At 43.1% G+C, this 23,281-nt stretch overlaps 1 protein-coding gene across 1 annotated transcript in view; it reads left to right on the top strand.

Annotated features, from left to right (window-relative positions):
- Nucleotides 1–23,281, top strand: part of MAP3K11 (mitogen-activated protein kinase kinase kinase 11) — a 397,361-nt gene that overhangs the window by 52,443 nt on the left and 321,637 nt on the right. The gene's annotated exons all lie outside the window — the stretch shown is intronic.

Below are 23,281 nucleotides of genomic sequence, written 5' to 3'. Positions count from 1 at the left end.
CGGGGAAAGAGGGTTAGGGTCCGCTGGTTGGTTAGTTGGGGTGGTTAGGAAAACCGGATAACAAGGCAGGAAAGGGAAAAAAGGAGGGATAAGGGAAGGTTGAGTGGTTTAGATGTGTTGCCCCTCCTGGGGTTTTATTAAGCAATTGAAACTTCGCCCAGCACTCCTTCACTTGAGCACATATTCTGGTTAAGAACCTAGATGCTGCTTTCTCTAGATTGCACAAATTAACAGCATTGCCTTTTATGCTATTTTGCAGTATGAATATTACAGCATACCCACTGATCAGCAAGAACATAAGATCACAACACATTTCAATCGCATTGCAATAAGGTAACAAAGGGAAGCACTTAGCTTCGGTTGTCAGCAGGAGACTCGGGGTTAATTCACCAGTGTTCTATCTTGCTGTGCGAACAACGGAACTCCGCTACAAGAACCAAAAAACAGGAGTGAGCGTACATACGCTTGAGACTCAGATCATACATTGACATGCAGCCGGAACCCGGCTTAAAAGTTAGCTACATTAAAGTTTTAGACGAAGCATGAGTAACTTGTGCCTGAGCTCCGGCTCGCAAAGTAGCGAATTAACAGTGCCGGTGCTCCGTTCTAGGATTAACTCTGCCGGAGTTCCGGCCGTAGGGTTAGCAAGGGTTAAAGTGTCGGGAAACCCGACTCCGCTTCACTACTTGTCGTGGAGCTGCGCGGCTTCAAATATTCACAATGCCGGGCTCCAAAGCGCCACTGTCTGTGAAGCGTAATTCTGAGGATCGCCCGACACACTGTACGAGTGCTCGGACTGGTAACCAACAAATGATAAAAGTGCACTTATCTGTAGGACTTGGCGGGGCCTGCAGAGTTCGCAGGCAGGGTGTGGCCCCGCTGATAGCTGCCTGCAGGAGCCTGCGGGAAACACGTCTTGCCTCTTCAAGATCCCGTAGCGCAAGCGGCGTCCCACATGTTCCTGGCGCGCATGCGCGTTTTGCAGGGTGGGGTCCAGAAGCTTCCCGGTGGCTCTCCTGCACGCGAGGCTGCTGGGAAGTGTAGTCCGGTTCCTTCTTTCCTTGTTTTGAAGGGCTAGGGGGCTGGTTTGTCCACACCTAGCCCTTTGCCTGCAAAGGACACAAAGCAAGGTCCTAAAATAAAGGGGTTTTAACCTCTGTGTCACTCTTTTCCTGTGATTCCCACCACTCACATTATTTTGGTGCTGCATGCTCCCTCCAACCACCTGGGGTATCCTGACAGTGTGGGAGCGATAATGTTTTGTGAAATTTGGCATAGGCAAACCAGAAAGCAGGAAGACCTTCAATGACCGAGGAATGGTAGTTTTGAGATGGATCGGATAGATAACCTGGAAAAGGTTTTGATAAGTAAGAAAGCACGTCCTGCAGCACTTGATATCCTTAGGGATTGGAGGAGGGAAGCAATGCTCCGATTTAGAAGTAGAGAGAAACATACGCGCAGGCATAAGCCAAAAGCGGAGAGAGCAGAGGAAAAGGAGGAGGAGGAGGAGTGGAGCAATAGTTTGAGAAAGGCAAATAGACGCGACCAGTTGAATATTGAAAAAATATATCCACAGAGAGTTACATGCATCAGACGAATTAATAAACAAAATACTAACCGAGACAAAACAAGGTCCGAGAAGTGAAACTAAGAAGATTACGTCAGTAGCTGTCATCCAACCCCCTCCTATTGCTCAACCTGTCCCAACTCCAATACAGACAGGCAGCGTTAGTAATGGTACCGCCCTCTAGTCAGCCAGCCCCGAGTGTTTCACAACCATCACAGCCCCACCAGATTTCTCCCGTGCCCACTGCCCCTTTCACATCTTCCACACAAGGGGGTATTTACCCCCATAAGCGAATTAGAACAAATCGAGTGTATGAGAGTGACCCGCAGCGCGATTAGCAAGGAGAGCAAGAGTGAGCTGCAAGAACAGGCGGAAATGTATATAGATGAGAACGATGGGACGGCCACGTTAGCGTCAATACATGACTTCAGGAAGAGCGACGAAAAACAGGTATTGTTGGAATGCATGGGGGAATATTTGTCGGCGCAATGGAAAGTTAGTTGGGAAGTTACCACCTCAGCGATTGTTGGATTTGAATGCATTGGCCCGTTGTAGAGGGAGAGATGAGGAAATAGAAGAACATGTGAAGCGACTGTTTGAATTAAAGAATGAACTTGATGAAGTATATTCTGAAATACTTGCCACACCGGGGTACAGGAGGAGAGATATTGAGAGAAGTAGGAAGAAAGCGACAGGGTTTTATAGGCAGAAATCCTTGCCACCACCGGGTCAGATAGGTGATGGGCAAAGATTGCGAGTGTGTATGTGGGAAACAATGAGATGGATGTCAAGCCCAAGGATTTCTGTGGGTGAGATAAATGAGATATGTAATGAGTATCCTTTGCAAATAAGAATAGAAGCCCTGCGAACAATAGTGGGAGTATTAACTTCAGCAGGTAGCAGGACATAACGGGGGGAAGGGGAAATGTGCAAAGCAGGAGCAATTTGAATATGCATGGAGGGCCTTTGGGGTTAAACCAATGTGCATATTATAGAGCGGAAGGACACTGGCGGGCACAATGCCCACACTTGCAAAATAGAGGCGGATATGGTCGGAGGAGACAGCACAGAGGGCATCCAGGAACAAATGGCCATAATAGAAACCATATGCAGCAGCACCAAAGTAGTCAAGGGAATGGTGCACAAATCAGGGCCTGGTGCCGAATCAAAATGCTTTTACTCAGAGTGAAAACCATCAGGCCAATCAAAGTGGAAACGGAGGAAGAGGCGGAAATATTTTTGATACTCAGACAGGTGCATACTATAGTAATAGTAGTGATTACACCTCGGATGATGTGTTGTTACCCCAATAGGACAGCCCAGGACAGGGGTCGGAACCATTATCCATTCCCGTGAATCAGAAAGGACCCTATGTAGAAAGGAAAGTTGGGAATGAAGAGCATAGATTCCTCGTAGACACGGGGGCACAGAGGTGCTCGATAGATCATCACTTGGTTCCAGATATACCTCTGTCAGGGCAACAAAATATCTCAGTAGGGTTCGCAGGCACCCCAGTAATAAATCCTGAGTCCAAACCAGTAGCAGTGACAATAGGGCCTTTTACTGAACATTGTCCGTCCATTTCTTTTGACAGAGAATTGTGGGGAAAACCTCCTAGGATTGAATCTATTGAAAAAATTAAGCACGGTTATCCACTGCACACCATATGGGGTATTTTTGACTATTTCTCCTCAGAGTGGGCCGACTTCTGAATTTGTGACGACATCTTTAACAGGGGAATTGAGTGAGGGGCCAACTTGTATTTGGGCCGTGAATGACAATGATGTGGGATGCTTGAAAATGGCGCCAGTGAAAATTGTTTTGAAAGAAGGAGTGACGTTACCACGTATTCCACAGTATAACATTTCAGCAGAAGGGGAGAAAGGATTGAAAAGTATTGTTTCTGATTTGGTGAAATTGGGAGTTATTGAAGAAATTACAGGCAGTGTATGCAACAGCCCCATTCTTCCAGTGTATAAGAAAGGGGGTAATGAGGTACCGTACTGTTTTCATAATTGATCTCCGTGCACTAAACAAAGTAGTAGATCCCCAATTTCCGTTAGTGCCAGATGTCACTACGATATTGACAATGATCCCTGCATCGGCAGAATATTTTAGTGTTATCGATTTGAAGAACGCTTTCTTTAGCATTCCAGTACACAGAGAAAGCAGGTATTATTTGCTTTCACTTTAGGAGGACGATCATTCACATTCACACACATTCCACAAGGCTATACTGAAAGTCCGAGCATATACAGTAGAGCATTGAAAGATCAGCTAGACATGTTAGAATTACTGGCAGACTATGTGTTGTTGCAATACATTGACGATTTGTTAATCGCTGCTGACACAGAAGAAATTTGTAAAAAAGGTACTGTCTTATTATTGACCCATCTAGCTATGCATGGCCATAAAGCGAGCTTAAAGAAATTCCAGTACTGTCAGAAAGAAGTGGCTTATTTAGGTTACTTACTTTCAAAGGAAGGGAGAAGATTAACGCCAGAAAGGATGGAGAGCATTTCTGGTATGTCTATTCCAAAGACGCAGCAGGAAGTAAGAGCTATAATTGGCATGGCTTCATATTGCCATCAGTGGATTGTGAACTTCGCCTTAATTGTAAAACCAATGGTGGAATTGACAAAAAAGGATGCTGTGATGCCTTTGCAGTGGAGTGAAGAATATCAGAAAGCATTTGACTCGCTAAAAACCATTTTGAGTTCTGCTCCAGTTCTGGCACACCGAATTATGAAAAGGTTTTTAGGCTGTTTGTGCATGAGAGCGAAGGATGTGCGTTGTCTGTCCTAACACAGGAACAAGCTGGAAGAAATAGGCAGTACGGTTATTCTTCTTCCGCGCTGGACGCTATAGCGCAAGCGCTACCACGATGTTTGCGAGCTGTTGCAGCGGCTGCTGCGTCGGTGAAACAAACAGAAGGAATGGTATTGGGGCACACTTTAATTCTAATGGTGCCACATGCCGTAGATGTTCTGCTTAGTAGAACGCAGACGCAACACCTCACCTCAGCTGATATGAAATTGTATTGTTCGCCCTCCACATCCAAATCATGAGGTGTAGCGCTTTGAATCCAGCAGAATTAATGCCAATGCCCGGGGAAAACATTGAGACTGAATCACCTCCCCATGATTGCTTAATGGTTACTGAGGAAAAAACAAAAGGGAGAATTGATCTACACGATACGCCACTAAAAGAACCAGATGGAGAACTGTTTTGTGATGGTTCTTTCTTTAAATTACCTAACAGCACTTCAACCACTGTATACGCTATCGCCACGTTAAAAAGCATTGTGGAGAGTAAAAGAATCCCATACAACTCTGCCAAAGCAGCAGAGATAATTGCCTTAACAAGGGCTTGTGAAATTTCAGAGAACTTGAGCGTAAATATCTACACTGATAGCCAGTACGCCTTTGGCGTGGTTCATAACTTCGGCCGACTGTGGGCCGAGAGAGGGTTCCTAACATCGCATGGGGCTAGAATTCAACATGGCCCTTTGATTGTACGATTACTGTCTGCACTTGCGTGTCCAAAGCACCTGGCGATGGTGAAATGCGAGGCGCATAAAAAGGAATTGGAAGAAGGAAACGCATTTGCAGAGAGGATTGTGAAACAAACTGCCACTGATCTAACTACAAAAAATGTTAACAGTACAATCGAAGTAAGTACCCTGTATGATAGAAGATGGAATTGTAACTGTTAGAGATGAAGGCGGAATCTACCGCCGACGAAATACAGGGATGGGCCAAGGACTCTGCAGAATTAGACTTGGAGGGTTGTTGGGTTGTTGGGTGGACAAAAAGAGCAGGAATTGGATGTTGCCGAATGCTTATGTAAATGCAATGGGAACAATAGCTCACAGTCCCACCCACATCTGTGCGTAGAAAATAGTTCAACATTTGGCCACTGTGTGGGAAAATCAGCTCATAAAAAAGAATGCCGAAGGCTAGTACAGAACTGCATAACGTGCCTACAACACAATGTGGGGAAGGGAACTGTGACTCCAACAGGAAGTTTTGGACCTCCCTCTATGCCATTCGAAGTGATTCACTTTGACTTCATAGAAATGGAGAGATGCCAAAACCTGAAGTATGTTCTGGTGATCATATGTGCATTCAGTAAATGGGTGGATGCGTATCAGTTGAAAAACTGCACAGCCATGAGCACGGTGAACGTAATGCTAAGAGTATTTCTCTCGCTTCGGTCTGCCCCATGTCATATGGTCGGACAATGGTCCGCATTTTGTAGGTGCAGTAATATTACAGATTTGTGCAGGTCTCCAGATCGATAAGCGATTCCATTGCTCCAGGCATCCCATGAGTGCCGGACTTATTGAACGTCATAACGGCATCCTGAAATCCAAAATAAGTAAGATTTGTGCAGGCAGCAAGCTAAGTTGGGTAGATGCATTGCCAATAGCGTTACTGTGTATGCGAACATCAGTGCAAGCCAGAACTGGTCTCTCCCCATACGAAATCATAATGGGAAGACCGGCGAATGTGTGGTGTGCACCCCAGCCGAAAAGAATGAGAGAGGTAGATTACCCTGTACTCAGCATTTATTGTAATTTGTTAGTAGAAAAACTGCGTTTGATTCATCAGCAGGCGCAGGAGGCATTACCGGTGAGGTACACAGGTCCAGGACATGCATTGGAGCCAGGAACCTGGGTGCTGATTAGAAATTATGAGCGGAAAACATCGCTGTCACCCAGGTGGCGTGGGTCCTACAAAATCCTTTTGACCACGCAGACAGCAATACGCGTTGATGGGCAGAAAGGATTCACGCCACGCACGCCAAGAAAGTCCCACCGCCATTTGACACTTCGACTGATCGGGACAAAGACCAGAAAGAGACCGCAGCGGCTCCAGAATCGAAAAATGCAATTACCAGTTCTTTGCCACAGAAACTACCTGATCCTGAAACAAAGCCTGATGAGATTGCCGTAAAAGAGGAAGGGCAAAGAGTTCCCCAAAGTTGTCCAGCAGAATCTGCATCAATGCTGGCCGATATCATGCATATAATTCTGGCGCCCACCATCTTATGTTGCGCCTCAGCCTTCATCGTCGCCTGGGCACTCATCATCATCTGCCATTGTGCCCCAGGCTGACTCCAAGCTTGACACCGGAAGTGCATCTGCACTATTTGTCGACCACACGATACTGGGAGCAAATCGGTATAACCTGTGGAGCAGAAAAAAGGAGTGATCACATCTTCAGCTTTTTGTGATTTTATTGCCTCTGTTTCCTATTCTCGGATGAAGTAGGAACCGGAGGCCTAGAGGAGGGTGGCGTGAGAGTTGTGCAAGCCAGACAGCTCAACAAATGCAACTCCTCAGTGCCAAATCCATGTGTCCGGAACCCGAGCGGACAGGCAGGGCGCACATGGTACAAAGGCAGCTGCTCTGAAACTCTAGAGCAATGTGCAAATGCACGGGAATCTTACCAAACAGATAAGCAATCCAGGCTGAACGAGAACTGGCATGGAAGGACTGTAGACATTTATCGAACTCTCTGACATCCCAACAAGCGCAATGGCAGGAGATATTCACGATGAACACGGTGAGAGCAGAACGACGTAGGAAGATGCCGGAGCCAGCCAACGTCTCCTTCTGCAACAATGCTGATAGCAAGTTAAACGCAGTACATAGAAAGGTAAAAAAGGGACATGGTCGAAAGGATTGTATGTTGGGTTTAACGACGATAATGTGTATGAGTATATTAGCCCCAATATTGACCATATCAGTATTCTGGTACCTAGAAGAAATGCACCCCCTTGAAGTACTGTTGCCTACTGTGAACATTTCCACGACGGAAAGTCCAGTCCATGTGATTTCCTATACCTTGTCCCCAATGGAAGAGAGACATAGGGAAGGATATGGGAACAACACATTACTATTGATAATGAACATGACACACTCAATACTAAGAAAGAACAACTGTTGGGTCTGTGCCCATCTGCCGCAGCATGGTGGTCCGGGAATAGGATGGTATGTACAGCCCCTGCCCTTAACATCTGCATGTTATGCTTCTCTAAGTGCCTTATATTATGGGAAATGGAACGAAAGTGAAACTGGTCAATTAGACAAAACAAACGTGAATGAATTCGAGGAAGTGATTATGAAACCAGTGGGTTGCTCCATATTCCATAAAAGACGATTCATTACACCAGCAATAATGCCACAGGATAGATTGTCTGTACCTTATAAATCTTCTGTGATCACGTTCCACATGAACCCATAGGGGAATAAGGATGCGGAACCCCCTTCATATACAGTGAATTATAACCCTTGTTCTGTCCCATTCTGTTTAAAGAAAAAGGGTTCTTTCCAGGTAGATTGTTGAGAGTGCGTTCAGCCTCAACAGCTGTTGCGAGCTACCTTGATGCTGTTTTGTGAGAGGTCACTGCACTGATATTGTGCTATTTGTTTGCTGCATGTGGAGCTTGGGACATTGCGGCTGCCCAATGTCATGAATGAATTCCTTGGAAAAATACCAGACTTCCACTTTTGCGCTCCAAATATAAATTTTATTTGATTGATTACACAGTTGATTCAATACATTGTTTCTCAGTTGTGAGGGTTATAAGGTTCACCCTCTACACGTGTTTCACCTTGCTTGTATTGGCAAGGATCTTCAGGAGGGATTTTTAACGTATAGTTATGCTGGTTGGAGCTAAAGAGAAAAAAGCAACAAAGAAAAAAGCAGCAAATCAATGCTTTATAGAGCAGATCATCATCAGGTTCGCCCTATTCAAGTTTATTTTTATACGGTACCTACTTACATATATTGGGATTTCCTTGTTAGTGCTAGCTTCTGATATTACATCAATTTCCTTCATCGTCTCATTTTTTAACACAAATTCGTTGTCTATATCCAAAGTTTTCTGAACAATCTACAAAAGAAATATATAATTTTTAAATGTGTGGTTGATGTTAGCGTGGCTGTTTGCCTATTACAGTTGAAAAGTAACATCTTCTTTAACAAACATAAGTTCTACCATTTAGAATATGCTAGGTTGCTGTTATTGGGCTTACCTGGAAGTGTTGTTTGGTCTTCGATCATCTTAGCGGTCGCTTTCGAGGGTGTGCATCGGATACGATTGTCCGCTGCACCCCTCGAGAGCCGCTGCTTTTTATGGTGAGTCCATGGCGTCGCGACATGATCACGTCACCTCGCCGTGGACGCAAACTGACGTCACTACGCACCGTGTGTCGCGTAGTTGTTCCGACCGCCATTTTGGATCAGGAGAAAACATTGTATTAGTGCCGGAGGAGAAAACTTAGTCTCTGCCAGTTTACATTGAGTCGAACATAGGGAATTGTCTATACCTTCTGGAGAAACCGGTTTGTAAGTTATCACTATGAATTATAAATTGACATAATATTTTGCATTTTTTTACATTTTTTGCAATTTGTTAGACATATTTTACATGTTTTACAAAAAGGGTCCCATTTCCGTATGTGTTTAGACCTTTGTTGCAACAGTCCATTAAACAAATCCATTTTGCTTCATGTTGCCGAAGTTTCTTTTCTTTATTGCCACCTCTCTGTCCCATCTTGACTTGTTCAATGCCAAAGTATCTTATCGCATCCATACTCTCTTCAGAGTGTTCCATTACGAAGTGTTTTCCCAGTGGGTATCTATTGTCTTTGTTCCTGATTGTGCGTAAATGTTCAGCAATCCTTATTTTAAGAGGTCTTGTTGTGCTGCCTATGTATTGTTTATTGCATATACAGATGATGGTGTATACTATGTTGCTCGTGTTGCAGTTCATGAGGTCCATTATATTATGCGTTTTTCCATTGGGTAAAGTTATAGATTTTTTGCCATTTTCTGCAAATTTGCAATAGTTACATTGTCCACACTTGTAAAATCCTACTAGTTTCTCTGTTGACCATAATTATGTTTGTCCTTGTTTTGATAAATCTTGTGTAAAATGCGATGGGCATAGAGTTTGTTTGAGATTTCTTGCTTTACGATATGTGATCAGAGGGTGGTCATCAATGTGATCCTTCAACTCTTCATCCAATGTAAGCATATTCCAGTGTTTAAGATTTTCCTTAGAATTTTGTTGTCTGAATTGAAGGTAGTAACAAATCTTATTTTGTTGGCTTTTTTGTCTGCTTGTTTTTGTTGTGTTGTTGTATGTAGAAGATCTTGGCGATTCCGTTGTTGAACTTCTGTTAGTGACTCTCTTAAAAGTTTGTCGTGATAGCCTCTTTTTCGAAATTTATCCGTTGCTGTTTCCAAATGTTTGTACATTTCACTGTCTTTGGTACAGCTCTGTTTAATTCTTGTAAATTCTCCATAGGGTATATTTTTTATTGTATGTGGCGGATGATTACTGTCGGCATGTAAAATACTATTGCCAGAAGTAGGTTTTGTATAGAGAGTAGTTTGAATCTTGTTGTCTTCTATATACAGTTCTAAATCAAGAAAATGAATCCGGTCTGGACTTTCTTCCATAGTAAGTTTTAGATTATAATTGTTGTTGTTGAGATGTTTTTGATAGTCCTGCAGAGATTTTTGGTTACCATTCCATATCACTAGTATATCGTCAATATACCTGCCCCAAAAAATAATCTGATTGTTGATTCCAGGTAGGAACATTTACCAGATGCAGGAACATAGCATTCCTTGATAAAGAAGTGGAACCAATATATGTGGGAGACCCTGTGTATTTTATATGTGGAGAAAAAGCATATCCTTCGTTATCTAGGAACTGGGGAGGCACATGTCATTTAGGCTTTCTGTTTCCTGGGGTGTTTCTTTTAAAAACATCAGACATAACCAAATTGACCAGGTCACGACCTCGCCGGAAAATTGAGGACGGGTTGATTGTAGGGGACGTAGCAAACTCTTTCATATCATTGTTCGGCCAGGCGATAAACTCCTATAACATAAGACGACTGTAGAATATTGGAAGAAACAATAAATGGAACCACGATATATTATATAATATGACTCTTGAGGAAAAAGGAATTAGATCGATGTCACTGCAGAACAGAATGGCCCTTGATATAATCTTAGTTGATCGCGGCAGTGTTTGCAAAATCGTGGGATCAGCATTTTGCGTATTTGTAAGTGACTCCTCCCCCACGATTTTCGAAGCGATAAGAAAATTGCATGTGTTAAGCTCTGACCATCGCCCTCCTGAGAATGGTTGTGAGTTGAATATAATCGCCTGGTTCTGGGAAGTGTTACAGTCCTGGGGATGGAAGCTATTTGCAATTTTAGTAGCAATTTTAGGAATATTCATAACGTGTTGTTGTTGCATACGTTGCCTCCCCATAGTATGCATGGTATGCACAGAAATTAGTGAGGAATGTGTTCAAAACGAAAACACATTACTAGCCCAAATACCCAAAATAATAATTAATCCAAAACAATTAAAGAATTCATGGCAATTAATATCGATGATGAAAAGGGGGTATATGAGTCAGTGTGAATCAGATTCCGAGCCTGATCTAAACACTTAGTCGGAGGAAGATGCAATGTGTGGATGAGGCGTTTGGCATACGGCCAAGAGGAGGGTTTGTCAGTCTAGAAAAGTAGACACACCTCGAACGGAAGGCAATGCAGGATAATTGGTTGGCCGAAGACCAACTGCCTCATTTGAAGTATAAAGAATATATGCTCATTACTCATTACGTAGCTTTTAGTTTAACTAGAGTGCGGCCATTTTAAGGTAACCAGAATCGCCATTTTGTTTTCTCTGTTTCTCTTTAACATCGCCACTTTTGCCTCATGTAAAACAGCTTTGCTGTAGATATTATTTCGCTTCAATGGTCCAAGGTTATTAAAGACATGTTGAAACATTGCGTGAGGAACCAGACAGAAAATCCTGTTTCCCTCCTTCACATATTCTTGGAAGCAGGGAGCAAGGCATTCTTATCAGTACACGGATGCCAGTGAGTCTCCTTAAAAGAATAGCAATGCACGAAACTAATATTAAAGGGTTTGAATTATGTTCTTCTTTACGACCCCCTTCTGAGCCCTGTGAGCCCCGGAGAGCAAGCTGACCTCTAGAGTGTGAATCGAAACCAAGAGATAGTAAGGCCTGGAATGTGCCAGTCCCCCTACGTGCAGCTTGTCCATGAAAACAGAAGCGCTGTGTTCTCGCAAATAAAGAATAGTGTCTGTAAATTCGAGATTGCAAATTGTTACTAAATATGGTGATCTAAATTGTCATATTCGTCACCGTTGTCAATCATCGCCTCCACTTCAAAGGGAATGAATTAGGGGCGGCATCGAATGTGTCAAATGTGTCATTACTGATTGTGAGATTCTCATTGTGTATATATGTAACTGATGTACAACTCTTGTTTGCTTGCGTCCCCCGAGGTCTGTTAGACACGCGTCGCGGGGCGTGGGACCATTTGGCCAACTGGGACTATTTGTTTTTTGTAATAAACCCTAGATTTTGGGAATACAACCTCGTGTCTGATGTATTAGTTTGTGTGTGGTGATTGTGCCTTGTTTCCACATCCGAGGGTCCCTCAGGGGCCCCTTCAGAGTAATGCTTTTACTCCATATATGTTGGGAAGTATTTACCTATTTTTAGGAGTGTAAGTGCCTTGTATACCGCATATCAGTAGAGCTGGTCCCAACCCTTCTTCGCTCCTTTTCAGAACTTCTTACGGCCGTTAGATTAGCCTCCTCTATTTTATGTCCTGGTCTGAAGTAGAATCAATGTCTTGTCACTACTTATGTTTTCTTATATACCAATGCATTGTGGTGTATGATCCTAAATAGTTATTTGACTGTTTTATTTATCATAATACAGAATATACATATATTCTAGGGCACCAGTCTCTGTCCTATAGCTAAAATAAACCTTATTTGCATTGATTGAATTCTCGCTTTATAGATTTGGATGAAATATTTCCCAAAACACTGGGACATGTCCCTCCAACTGAAATTTTGGGGAAAAATGGGTTTAATGGTTCAAAGGTTATTAAGAAAATAAAGAAAGCTGTTTCTTCCTTTTCCATTTGTTTTCTCGCAACAGAAATGGTGCTTCCTTTGAACACCCATAGCATGAAAACAACTGCTGGATGGATTCGCACCAAATAAGAAACAAGTTAGGCACAAAGTGTTGTAGGATGTTTTAATCGGTGACATCTAATTCAGGGCAGCTTTCCACCCACCCCAAACCAGGCACGCACAATTTTGCTTTATTTACTCAAGTTCTTTTTATCTGGGACCTTATTTCCTTACAGCTTCCCATCCCTTTCGGGACAAATCCACAGGGTTGCACAGAAGATATATTTATTAACCAAATAGAAATAATTAAATCAATTTAAAGATAAATATATTAGCCATCCAGGACTAGTTATAATGAGCACATTAGTCACCTCAGTTTTCTAATGCTACAGTTCTAGAAATAGACTTTTGTAACACAAAGTTCACCATAGGTTTCTATGCATTTAATTTGCCCTGAGCGCGAATGCACCATGGACAAACGCACCAGAGTTCACAATTAATCTTTAATTTGTTAAAGAGCACATAAACTCGAGTATCCCTGCCTATCCAATTCTTGCTACTTCCTCTTTATTCAAAAAAGATACCACCCCCCTCCTTACTCCATAGACAGACAGGTCAGAATGTCAACAGCATTTTAAACTCAATTGCATCAAACTAGTGGGCCTTCGGGTATGTAAATGGCTTATAAAAAGGAAAATGTATGGTCAACGTGTATGTAGGCTGAATTCCCTTCAGTGCTGTTTGTATTTGTCATGTGAAAGCTTACCTTTCTCCCTTTCAATGGGAGAATGGGTAGTGAATAATTGCCCCTTCCCTCTGGTCTGGAAAATGTAGCTTTAACAACAGTATTCTGATCGATGGGGAATCCAGGAAGTGACTTTAATTACTTTATTTGTCTAGGTATGCACACAGTGAGATGTCCTATACTCTTCTGTGCTTGTGCATTGCACAGAAAAGGAGTCCAAGGATCTCCCTGTATACAGACCATAGGTTCTATTTCATTGATCCATAATTCCAAAAGCACACACGTTATTGAAATATTTACTTATTTCCCAGGATGTACAGCCAGTTTCTAAACCCCTGGCCCTCAGTACTTATAAATAATAGGGCCAGGATTTAATCTAATTCCCTTTATAGTATCACTCCCCTCTGGATTGTTTCCCCTTGAGGTCATACTTTCATATGGATTTGTTTTGGCTACATCAGACATGTGGGCACCCTTTTAAGGACTGGTTCGATGTTCCCCCTCTAGGAACAAGTGGTCACCAGTCAGCCAAATGGGATCAGCTTTCCTCCCCAGCCTGTATGCTGTCTGAAGAAGGCGTGGGGCTATAACTCAGGCTATGCCTCACTTACAGTCTCTAATAATAATCCATCAAATGGTTCAAAAGAAGAGCAAGTGAGTCTGTTTGCGTCTTTCCCTGAGTGAGTGTGTGTTGAATCTTATATAGAACAATAACTCCACCGTTCTGAGGTGCGTATAATTTCCCCAATCTAATTGGGTCGTGTATGTGATTGGACAGTGTTCCAGAAGTGACATCACAGTAGACCTACTCCGCAGCAGTCCTTGGCCATATTAATGAAGAGGGCAGTCTAATGGGAGTAACTTCTAAACCCAGTTTCCCACCCATTTAATCTGACGTCATTGCAGGGATTTCTTGCATTAAATATTGCCACATTCTAAGAAAACAACAAATTGCACACATATGACCAATTCACTAATTTGCTCCTCGTATCCCTCTCTGGCATGAATCGATTGATGGGACCAGTGGTAAATTACTTACAGATTTTGCCAGATAACTTATTGATTTTCTGTACAAATTATTTTTCCATCTCAAAGTGACGGGGACATCCCTGTGGACGTTATGACATAAGACACACTAGCTAGAGTGCGCCATTGCTTTGCATACTACAAATGACCTTATACATTTCGGGTTTCTACCACCTAATAGAGCATTTCTCGCTGAACATTGCAAAAGAAAGCGCTGGTTTCAGGGAAGAGCTTGAGTAGGTTCTTTTTCACTCTGGAAATCAATTGGCAATGGGCAGAGGATGAAGGCAACCAACAAGGAGAATGTCAGAAAGAAAACAAAAAAGACACGTATGGTAATGTTAAAGCCCTCTGATAATATTTGGTCTGAGCTTACTGCCCAATAAAGGAGGAATAACCTTTACATTTGGGGTGCACATCTTTAAAATCTTTAGGGTTAGCACTTTAATTGTCTAGATCCACTCGCTGGTCACTAACAGCCCTAGACTGATGAATAAGAAACCCCAACCGCTGTAGCATCTGGCTGCCTCCACTCTTTCTGTGTAGATTTTGTGGGACCGATATTTGATATGCAGAGCAGTGAAAGGCACAGACTCTCCACATGTATAGTCCAGGTTGGCATGAATAAAGCGTGCAGAAAATGTGCATGAATAAGCCATCACATGCATGCCAGCTTCTGTAAGGTTTTAAACCATGTGTAGCCATCTACACTGGCCAAATAAAACCACGGAGCACCCAGAACAACTTCAGTACTGCCTCTGGAACAGCCCCCACTTGGACCCGGAAAGGCTGAACTTGACTGTGTACTTCCTCCACCCACCCCAACTACAGATCAACAAACACCTTGTTTGTGCTTCTAGAAGCCTGCCATACTTGCCAAAGCTGCAGACCTCTTCCATTCGTATCGTTCCCTGCTTTCAGAGCAGCACGTCCCTCTGCTCTTGTGGCAAGGTCTTTTGGTCCACTCTCTGCACATGGAGATCTATCCATGATTTTTGGGCCCAGGGCCAGACACTTCTATGCAATTATTTTTGAAGTACTGTATGGATTTACACCAAACCAAAAAAGGCAGATCTAAGACACTGTAGGGAAGTATAATTCATAAGAAAAGATGCAGAGCAAAGCATCATTTTAAAAACACATAATATGTAGCCTGAGCACAGCAGTTGGAAACCACATGTGAAATGTTTTGCAGTCACTCAAATAAAACTGTAACTGAGAAGGCCTGAGATGAGCATTTCAAATACCAGAAAATAGCATGCAGCTTGTGTTAAAATGGGGAACTGCTTAACCCGAGGTGAAAGAAAGGCAGTTTCAAGAAAGAAAAATATTATGCTGCTGTGTTTTTGGGGAAAATGTAAAACCAAGGGGAACAGGAATATTTACATTGTAATAGCTGAAAGTGTGAATAGGACCACATTAAAGGAAGCCAGAACTGAACTCTGACATCTGTGTTCTGGCCATGCCACCTCCCCCAACATGAGATGTGAAAACAGATACCATGTTTCCTCACTGAGATGGACTAGCGGAGCATAGGGCCATAAAGATAACTGGACCAGACTGTAAATCCTAAGCCGACGTTTATGGGTTGGTTCTGTGTATGGGTTTAAGATAATGAACTAATGTGGGGCAGGGGAGTTCAGCATGACTAGCTAATCTGTTTTGCCTAATCTGATCTCCTAGGCCCTCACAAAGGCAGAACATGAAAATACCTGGAAAAACAAAGGTTAATCAGAAAGAATCTACATACCCAGGAACTGTCCAAGTGGGGCAGTGAAAGTCATAAATCCCTGAAGAACCAAACTTCAAATACCTTCTCACTGGCAGGCCTCTGGGTCGTAAAGATTAGCCCGTAGCTATCAGCTAAAGAAATGAAGACTCCAGGTGACAGTCCCAACTGCAGGTGCCATTTAATATTTGGTATTGGAAAAATAATAATTTTCTTTTCTTTTTTTAAATTCTTTTTTTTTTTTTTTTTTTTTTTTTTTTACAATGGGTTTCACCATTTTGCCCATAATACTAACAGAATCTCATAGAAACGTAATTTCCCACTGCCGGCGAGGGCCCTTTATTTGGTACTTCAGATCCATCAGTCCCCACAAAAGAATATTTGCTGTTCTCATAATCGATGTTTAGCAAGAGCTCCGTGCATATATTGGACCCATTGTCTTAGAGGAGTTCAACCGCCCCCGTCGCAAACAGCCAGGAAGATCAAGGGGCATTCTAGGTTCTAGATATTCTAAATGTTAGGTTATTCAAGATGTATTTGCTGTTAGGATATAGTGAGCAAGTTTCCAAAGGAATTAAATGAATCGCTTGTCTTTGGGGTCCGACATTATGCACAGGTGAAAAATGGGCAAACTGCTGTCACAGAAAACAAGTTTAAACAAATGTCCTTCCAGGCTATGGAGCGGGAAAACCTGTTCACAAACCCTGGCATGTTAGAATTATAAGGGGACTAGCCTGAGTAGTTTCACTGAAGTTATGGCCTCTCAACTGGGTATTAATGCCGGTTTTTAGCACTTCCTAAAAGGCATCTCTGCAGGAATAGTCTGTCTTGTGGGTTAGTTTTGGTCCTGAAGATTGGGACTTAGTCAAAGCATGCGAGTCAATGAAAGATCAAATTCTGGAGAATGTCTGTGGTCTAGAGACGATGGAGTTGGAGATTAATTGCTTTAAATAAGTTCATGTTCCCTCATACTCTTGCTTTCATTAATAAGAGATTGCCAGTGATTTCTTTTGTTTTGGCTCCGCTAAGTGGCTACCGTTCATGAAAAAACAACTATTGGTATATTAAGTTTATGTGGGATTGGTACGCTTTATGACATTTGAGTAGGGGATACACTTGTAATATGAAGTGTTCTTGTAGAGCTCACCTCTGCCATCTCAGCAGCCTCATGTCCGTCTCTGCAAGAAAGGTGATGGGGTGGAGCATTAGTGAGGTAGAGGCTGAGGCAGATATGAAATCTGAAGCATTGATGAGTGCAGGCTGAAGGCACCCAAGCTTGTGCCGCTGTGGTACTATGTGAATTGTAGCAGTGATAATTTGGCAGTAAGGCGCTATGCGCTTATCAAGTAACATAAAATATGCTTATTCCAGAAAGGAAAACCAATGATTTATTATGACGGTGCTGGGAGATCAGGATAGCTGCTAGCATGGAGGAGGATGGGAGTGTGTGCCAGCCAGTAAATGACCAGAAGCAAATTCTGTTATCTAAGTTTGTGTCACATTAAGGGGATTTAAGAGCCATTTTTGCCTGCAAAAAGCCCCTTTCAGAACGGCAATGGATTAAATGCAGGGATCAATTAGCTTCTGGTTTATAAATACTTTGTAACCAAGTGTGCCTTTTGCCACATGATTTCTATACAATAGAGCATTCAAAGACCTAGCCTTTAATAAAAGTCCTTAGCCTGTTTTGTGCTTTTTTTTCCTTTCTTTTATGTATAGAAAATGTAAAGAATAATAGTCAAATGTTTCGTAAAGAATTAGCCAGACCTGCAGTAACATGTCCGTGATTTTCATTGTGAAAATATCACAGTAGTTAATTCTTGCGCTCTGAAACACCTTTGTACGAGCGTGATATAAATAAACTATCAATCAATCATAGAAAAGCCCGCACTGTTATATCTGCCAATGCTGGCTTGAGCTGAAGCCTTTTGTGTTGTTGTGGCGCTTAAGCACCACCTGAAGTATTTGCATTGGAGTACAGCTATGAGGGAGATTGCTGGGGTATTTAATCAGCTAATGGCTGCCCATTGTCCTGCTAACCTCAATGGCCATTCCCACCCACTACCTGCTGCTCCCCACCCAAAACGCATCCTCCTGAGATCTCTTAAAGCGAACTCTATCGAGCAGGAATTTCATATTTTGACCTGGAATAAGCAGTCTTTTGAGAGTTAATGGCTTAATTGCAGCTATACGTGTGGTATTGATGTAAAAGAAAATGTCTTAACCAACTTTACATTCAGCCTCTTGATTTATATCTGATCCTTGTACAGTCCTGAAGACCTAGTGTCCAGAAAGAGGTTGTGATGTGCAATGCGAAGCGACATCACTGTAACTGAATGTTCCCTAAAGTGAAATATATAAATATCTTTCAGTTTCTTTCCCAACTCACTGAAGAAAGTGCACAGGACAAACTATCCATATGTCATTGCTGGCTAAGTATAAAAGGTACGCACCTTTTATGTCTGAGAATCTAAAACATTTCCTGTATATCAAGATATCAATTTAAGACATTGTAGAGGTTTGTAACACGCAATTGGAGTTGTCTTGTGGCTAAGTGTCTGGCCTCCCAGCCGGTTTCAAATCCAGGCCACGGCAGATTTCTTTTTTGTATTACTTGAAAACGCACGTGTTTGGGGGCAGAGGGTTGGCATTCACTCTGACAAAAGTGGGCGGAAACAGTCCACTCACGTGGTCCCTTGACTTGTGCCCTGAACTTGTTCAAGATGGCATTAACAAAGCCAACCGTTTTTGCTTATGTGCCTGTATTAGAAAGGCATTTCCTAGACACTCCTATCATTTGCCCCAGATAATTGCACCATTTTCAACTGTTGGTATATTAAGGCCTTTTAGTACCATTATGGCAGTGCCCAGAGCCGGCTTTGGTCATGGGCAGTCAGTGCAGTGGTCCAGGGCCCCACTGTCAGAAGCTGTCAGAGGAGGCCCGGTAGGCACCAGTGCCTGCCTGAACTATACCAAGAATATTGTTTAAGGGGGCCTGTGCGTCTTCATGTACTAAGCACGCATGAGGCCAGTGTCGCCTCCCAACCTCCTGTGGCTCTCTAGAGACGCACCCACTCCCAGCGGCCCTCAGACACTGCAGGACCCTTAATAACGACTAATCTAGTTCTTTCTCAAGCAGAACATTTAAAGTGGGCGTGATTTACAAGTGATAGCCCATTTAGAGACCACTGTTTTGGAGGAGATGTTTGTAACGTTTCTGTGTTAATAAATGCAAATGGCATTTTCAATCTGAAAGCACACACAGAGCACCAGTTAGCTGCCTAAATCTACGCTCTCCCCAGGTCAATTACAGCATATCGGCACAAGAGCATTTTAAATTAGCGACAATGTTTTCAGACGTTGGCTGCACTACCATCGCTTTTATTTATTTTATCTACTAATAATTCGGTTCTCTCCTCTGTTCCGCACTTTTCCACATCCCCCCTTCCATGCACTCCCCCGTGTTCCCTTTCCAATGCACTTGCACGCTCTTAATGTCACTGGGCATAGTAAGTTCTTTTTTTAATTTTTTTGTTCTCCCCTGTGTCCCCTTCGTCTCCCTCCCCTTGCCTGGTGGCGCTCTGAAACACTTTTGTATGAGCGCGATATAAATAAAATATTTAATTTCATAGATGTTGATGTTGAACTCCCCAAAAGTGTTTAATTTTGGTAGAATGTTTTTTCGTTTGTTTTAGTTTTTTTTTTCATCATTTTTTGACATTTGACAAACACTTAAAGACAAATGGGTAACCTTTTAACCCATTACATGTTATACGTCTTGAAAATTGGGGCCATTTTTTTTCTCCATTTTGCTGAATTGCATTCTGGTATTTGTAGTCTCCCAGTCAAAAGGAGGGAATAATGCCACAATCGTAACTTTTTGATTAACCATATTTTACAGCACATGTGGCCACAGGAATAGGAAAGAATACCTGATTCACAGAAAGGTCTAAACGTATTAACTAACCCGTTCAGTTGCCTTTGCAACTTTCTGTTATGGGATCACCTGCTATTCTACACCGGCACACAGTTTTGGCCTGCTCGCCCCCTCCAATCGAGGCTCAGGGGGTACATTTAATGGTGCTCCCTTCTCATTTTGTAGGGAACAGCACTTGATAAACATAGTTATTTTTTGTTTGTTTTTGACAGTCAAAATAATCACAATCCTAATCTGTAGCTTCTGAAACAAAAGCATATTGCTAATTTGGACAATATTTATGTTTTATTCATTTTTACATTTGTAAAGCGCAATAAGCCCGTAGGCATCCAGGCGCTAGTATTGCCCAAACAGACACACAATAAAAAGAAAAACAATTGTGAAACTTCTGCAAAAACAGCAGTTAGTTTCAGTTAGCAAAACACAATCGCCATATTTTTGCAAAGTCTTTTTGCAAACAGTATTTCTACCAATTACATCTGGGAAGAGATGTGTTCAAGTTCCTGAATTGCAGGCTGGTCTCAAATCCTGCCTTCTCCACTTAACCAGTTTGTGCTCCAGGCAAAGTCCTTTTATCACACTCTGCCTTATCTGACAAAATTAGAAGTCTGTACAAGGTATTCAGCGGACTGCTACTTCAAAAGAAATGCCTCACTCCTAATATTGCCACATGGGTAAATATTATATATTGACAATTCATATACTGGACGTCACAGTGCATTTGACTACTACCTTACACATGGCAAAATGTTTCTAATTTAACTTCCCATTATACCTTTCCGTACTAAAAAATAATTCTGTGATGTCACTATTTATGCAAATTATGGGCACCCACATCTGCCAGCCAAATGGCCAACAAATCCTAACGCCTTCCCTTGTAGTACCTGGCAAATGTAAATCCCACGGTATACAAATTGCAAAATTGTTGACTTTGCCGATGCTTGTTTTTTCTTCTGCTCTCCCTGGATCCTCTTTGTTGTGTTTCCGCCGGGGAAGCTCATTGTTGCAGGAGGGAGACTTTGTTGTGCAGCCGCCACTTACAGGTCGCAACCGAGGCAGCACTTCCTGTTATGCAGCATGAATGGAGTCAGTCCACACCTTGTACTAGATGCAGTTGGGCTGTGTTAATGATGAGAACCTGCACAGACGAGCTATATAACCGGAAGCCCTGCCTCTGACCTTAAACTAGCAATATCTTTTTGCAGATCTTTGGTTGCCAAGTGCACACAGTTTTTGTCCGGTTACTTTTTCACAGTAAGCCTTTACCCTAATAGGGAGGCGGCCGAGGTCGCTGATGGAGGGCTAGGTGAGACCGATTTATTCCACTGGGCTTTCACATTAAAGGAAACCTTCACTGCAGAAGAAAAACTGCACTTTAGACGCTCGCACAACTTGTAGGGAACGGTGGGGGCCTTTAGAGTGAAAGTAATCCGGTCTTTCTAGTTACTTGAGTTTTTGTCAGCCGACAATTAGAAGGAGAGCATGGGGGGGAGGGGCGAAAAAAAGGGGTCTGTGTTGACACCACTGGTTTTTGAAACCGTAAATGTGCAGGATGCAACTTGTCAATGTAATCGCGTTTCGGTGAATAGTAGATGTCATCAACAGCTCACTGCCATGCAAAATTCCCTGCAACCCCTTTGCCCTCCTCCCGCCCCTCCCCTCCCAATAAAACCCTGCATGTTCACTGAAATAAATATTGTGGACCTTTTGCGGTCGAAAGATCATGTTCACTAAACATGTCTCCTCTCTTCATAACAATGGAATTTCAAGTGTTAAGACTATTAGGCCTACCTACCTAAACCACACACACATCCAATGAATGCTCTCCAATGTACCCACTGTCCAGCCTGCTATGGAGGTACAGGTAGGCCCCTTAGCAGGGACATCGCACAACTGCGCCTCTCCGGATGAGGGCACCCTTACCACATTCATGCCACCCTCACCCCCCACCGCTCCCCCGCACCAACCCTCGCCCCACCTAAACCTCCAGGAGGTTCCCTGAAATAGAGGCAAGACCAGTTTTCAAAGCTGGAAGTCGTAAATGCTGCAGCAAGCTTTATTGCATAAAGCCAGGAGTTATCTTACAGGTGATCCGATTCTCTACACTGCAGGATTATTCTACACTGGATGTGGCTTCTTAAGCACCTCGCCCCTGCTGTCAGTGTCCCGAGGACCCTGCGGGTAAAACCGTCCCTCTATACACATTTCCCTCTCTACCCATGGCCATTTCTTTGTTTACTTTTCATAGAACACTTTATCTCTTTATTTCCTTTTTTCAAATTCACATACTTTCTTTCATTCTAATTTCTATTCACTTGTTCTACCATTCTAACATTATAATTCTAATGCTTAGTGTTCACTACTTTCCTTCACTTCCCTTTCTATTCCCTTGTTCTGTCTAGTATGCTCATATTCAAATAACCTGCTCTTGATTTCCCATTCTAGCCGTCTTCATTGATCTTACTTTCATTTTAATTCCAAATTCTTTCCAACTTTGCCCCCACCCGGGCCTCATTCTTCGTCTAACACCCCCCTCCCCGTTTGTTCCGGAGTCTCTTCCTCCTCCACCCAGACCCCCCCTTTATTTTTATTCCATTTCTGCCGCCCCTTGCTTCCATATTCAGTTCTATCAATTCCCCAAGTTGCCTGCCCATCCCCCCTCAGTTCTTAGCCATCATCCCCCCAGCCAGTTATTTCAATTCCTTCCAGACCCACCAACCTTTACCCCCCAGAGCACTTTCAGTCCCCCACTCTTCCCCTTTCCCTGTTTCTTCCCTTACCCACTCCTTCCTTACCCATTCCCCGAATTCTTCCTTTACCCAAGCCTTCTTGTAACTCATTCTTCTCGTTCCCACCCCCAGTTTCCATTCTGCCTTCCCTTCCCCACCCCCTGCGTTTGGAGTTGGAAGGACTTCCAAGCCCCCTAGCCCCTCCCCCTTTTCCCTGTGGACTCCCCTGAGTCTAGTACTCCTGGGTGCCATTACTTCTAAGCTATTGGCTGCGCAGTCCCTTATGGGGTCTGTCGGTGCTTCTACGGGATCGACCTGTGACTCTGCCATGACTCTAACCGGCAGCAGAATGTCCCCCCCCCACCACCCCACACACCACGTCATGGCTTGCAAGGGGGCAAGGGACTACCCCATAAATTCTGCTTACCCGCACACATCCACACTCATCCCAACATTAATACATTGGACAGGCCCTCCCGACGTGTCCTGCAGTGTGTTGAAATTTCAGAGGCGCTCCGCCCTGTCCTTCACCCAAGTGTCTCTCTTGCGTC

This window comes from Ambystoma mexicanum, chromosome 2p (genome assembly GCF_040938575.1).
Source record: "Ambystoma mexicanum isolate Mex_15411 chromosome 2p, UKY_AmexF1_1, whole genome shotgun sequence".
Classification (NCBI taxonomy): domain Eukaryota; kingdom Metazoa; phylum Chordata; class Amphibia; order Caudata; family Ambystomatidae; genus Ambystoma; species Ambystoma mexicanum.
The sequence above is the reverse complement of the archived record's forward strand: the minus strand, read 5'-3'. Positions and strand labels throughout refer to the sequence as shown.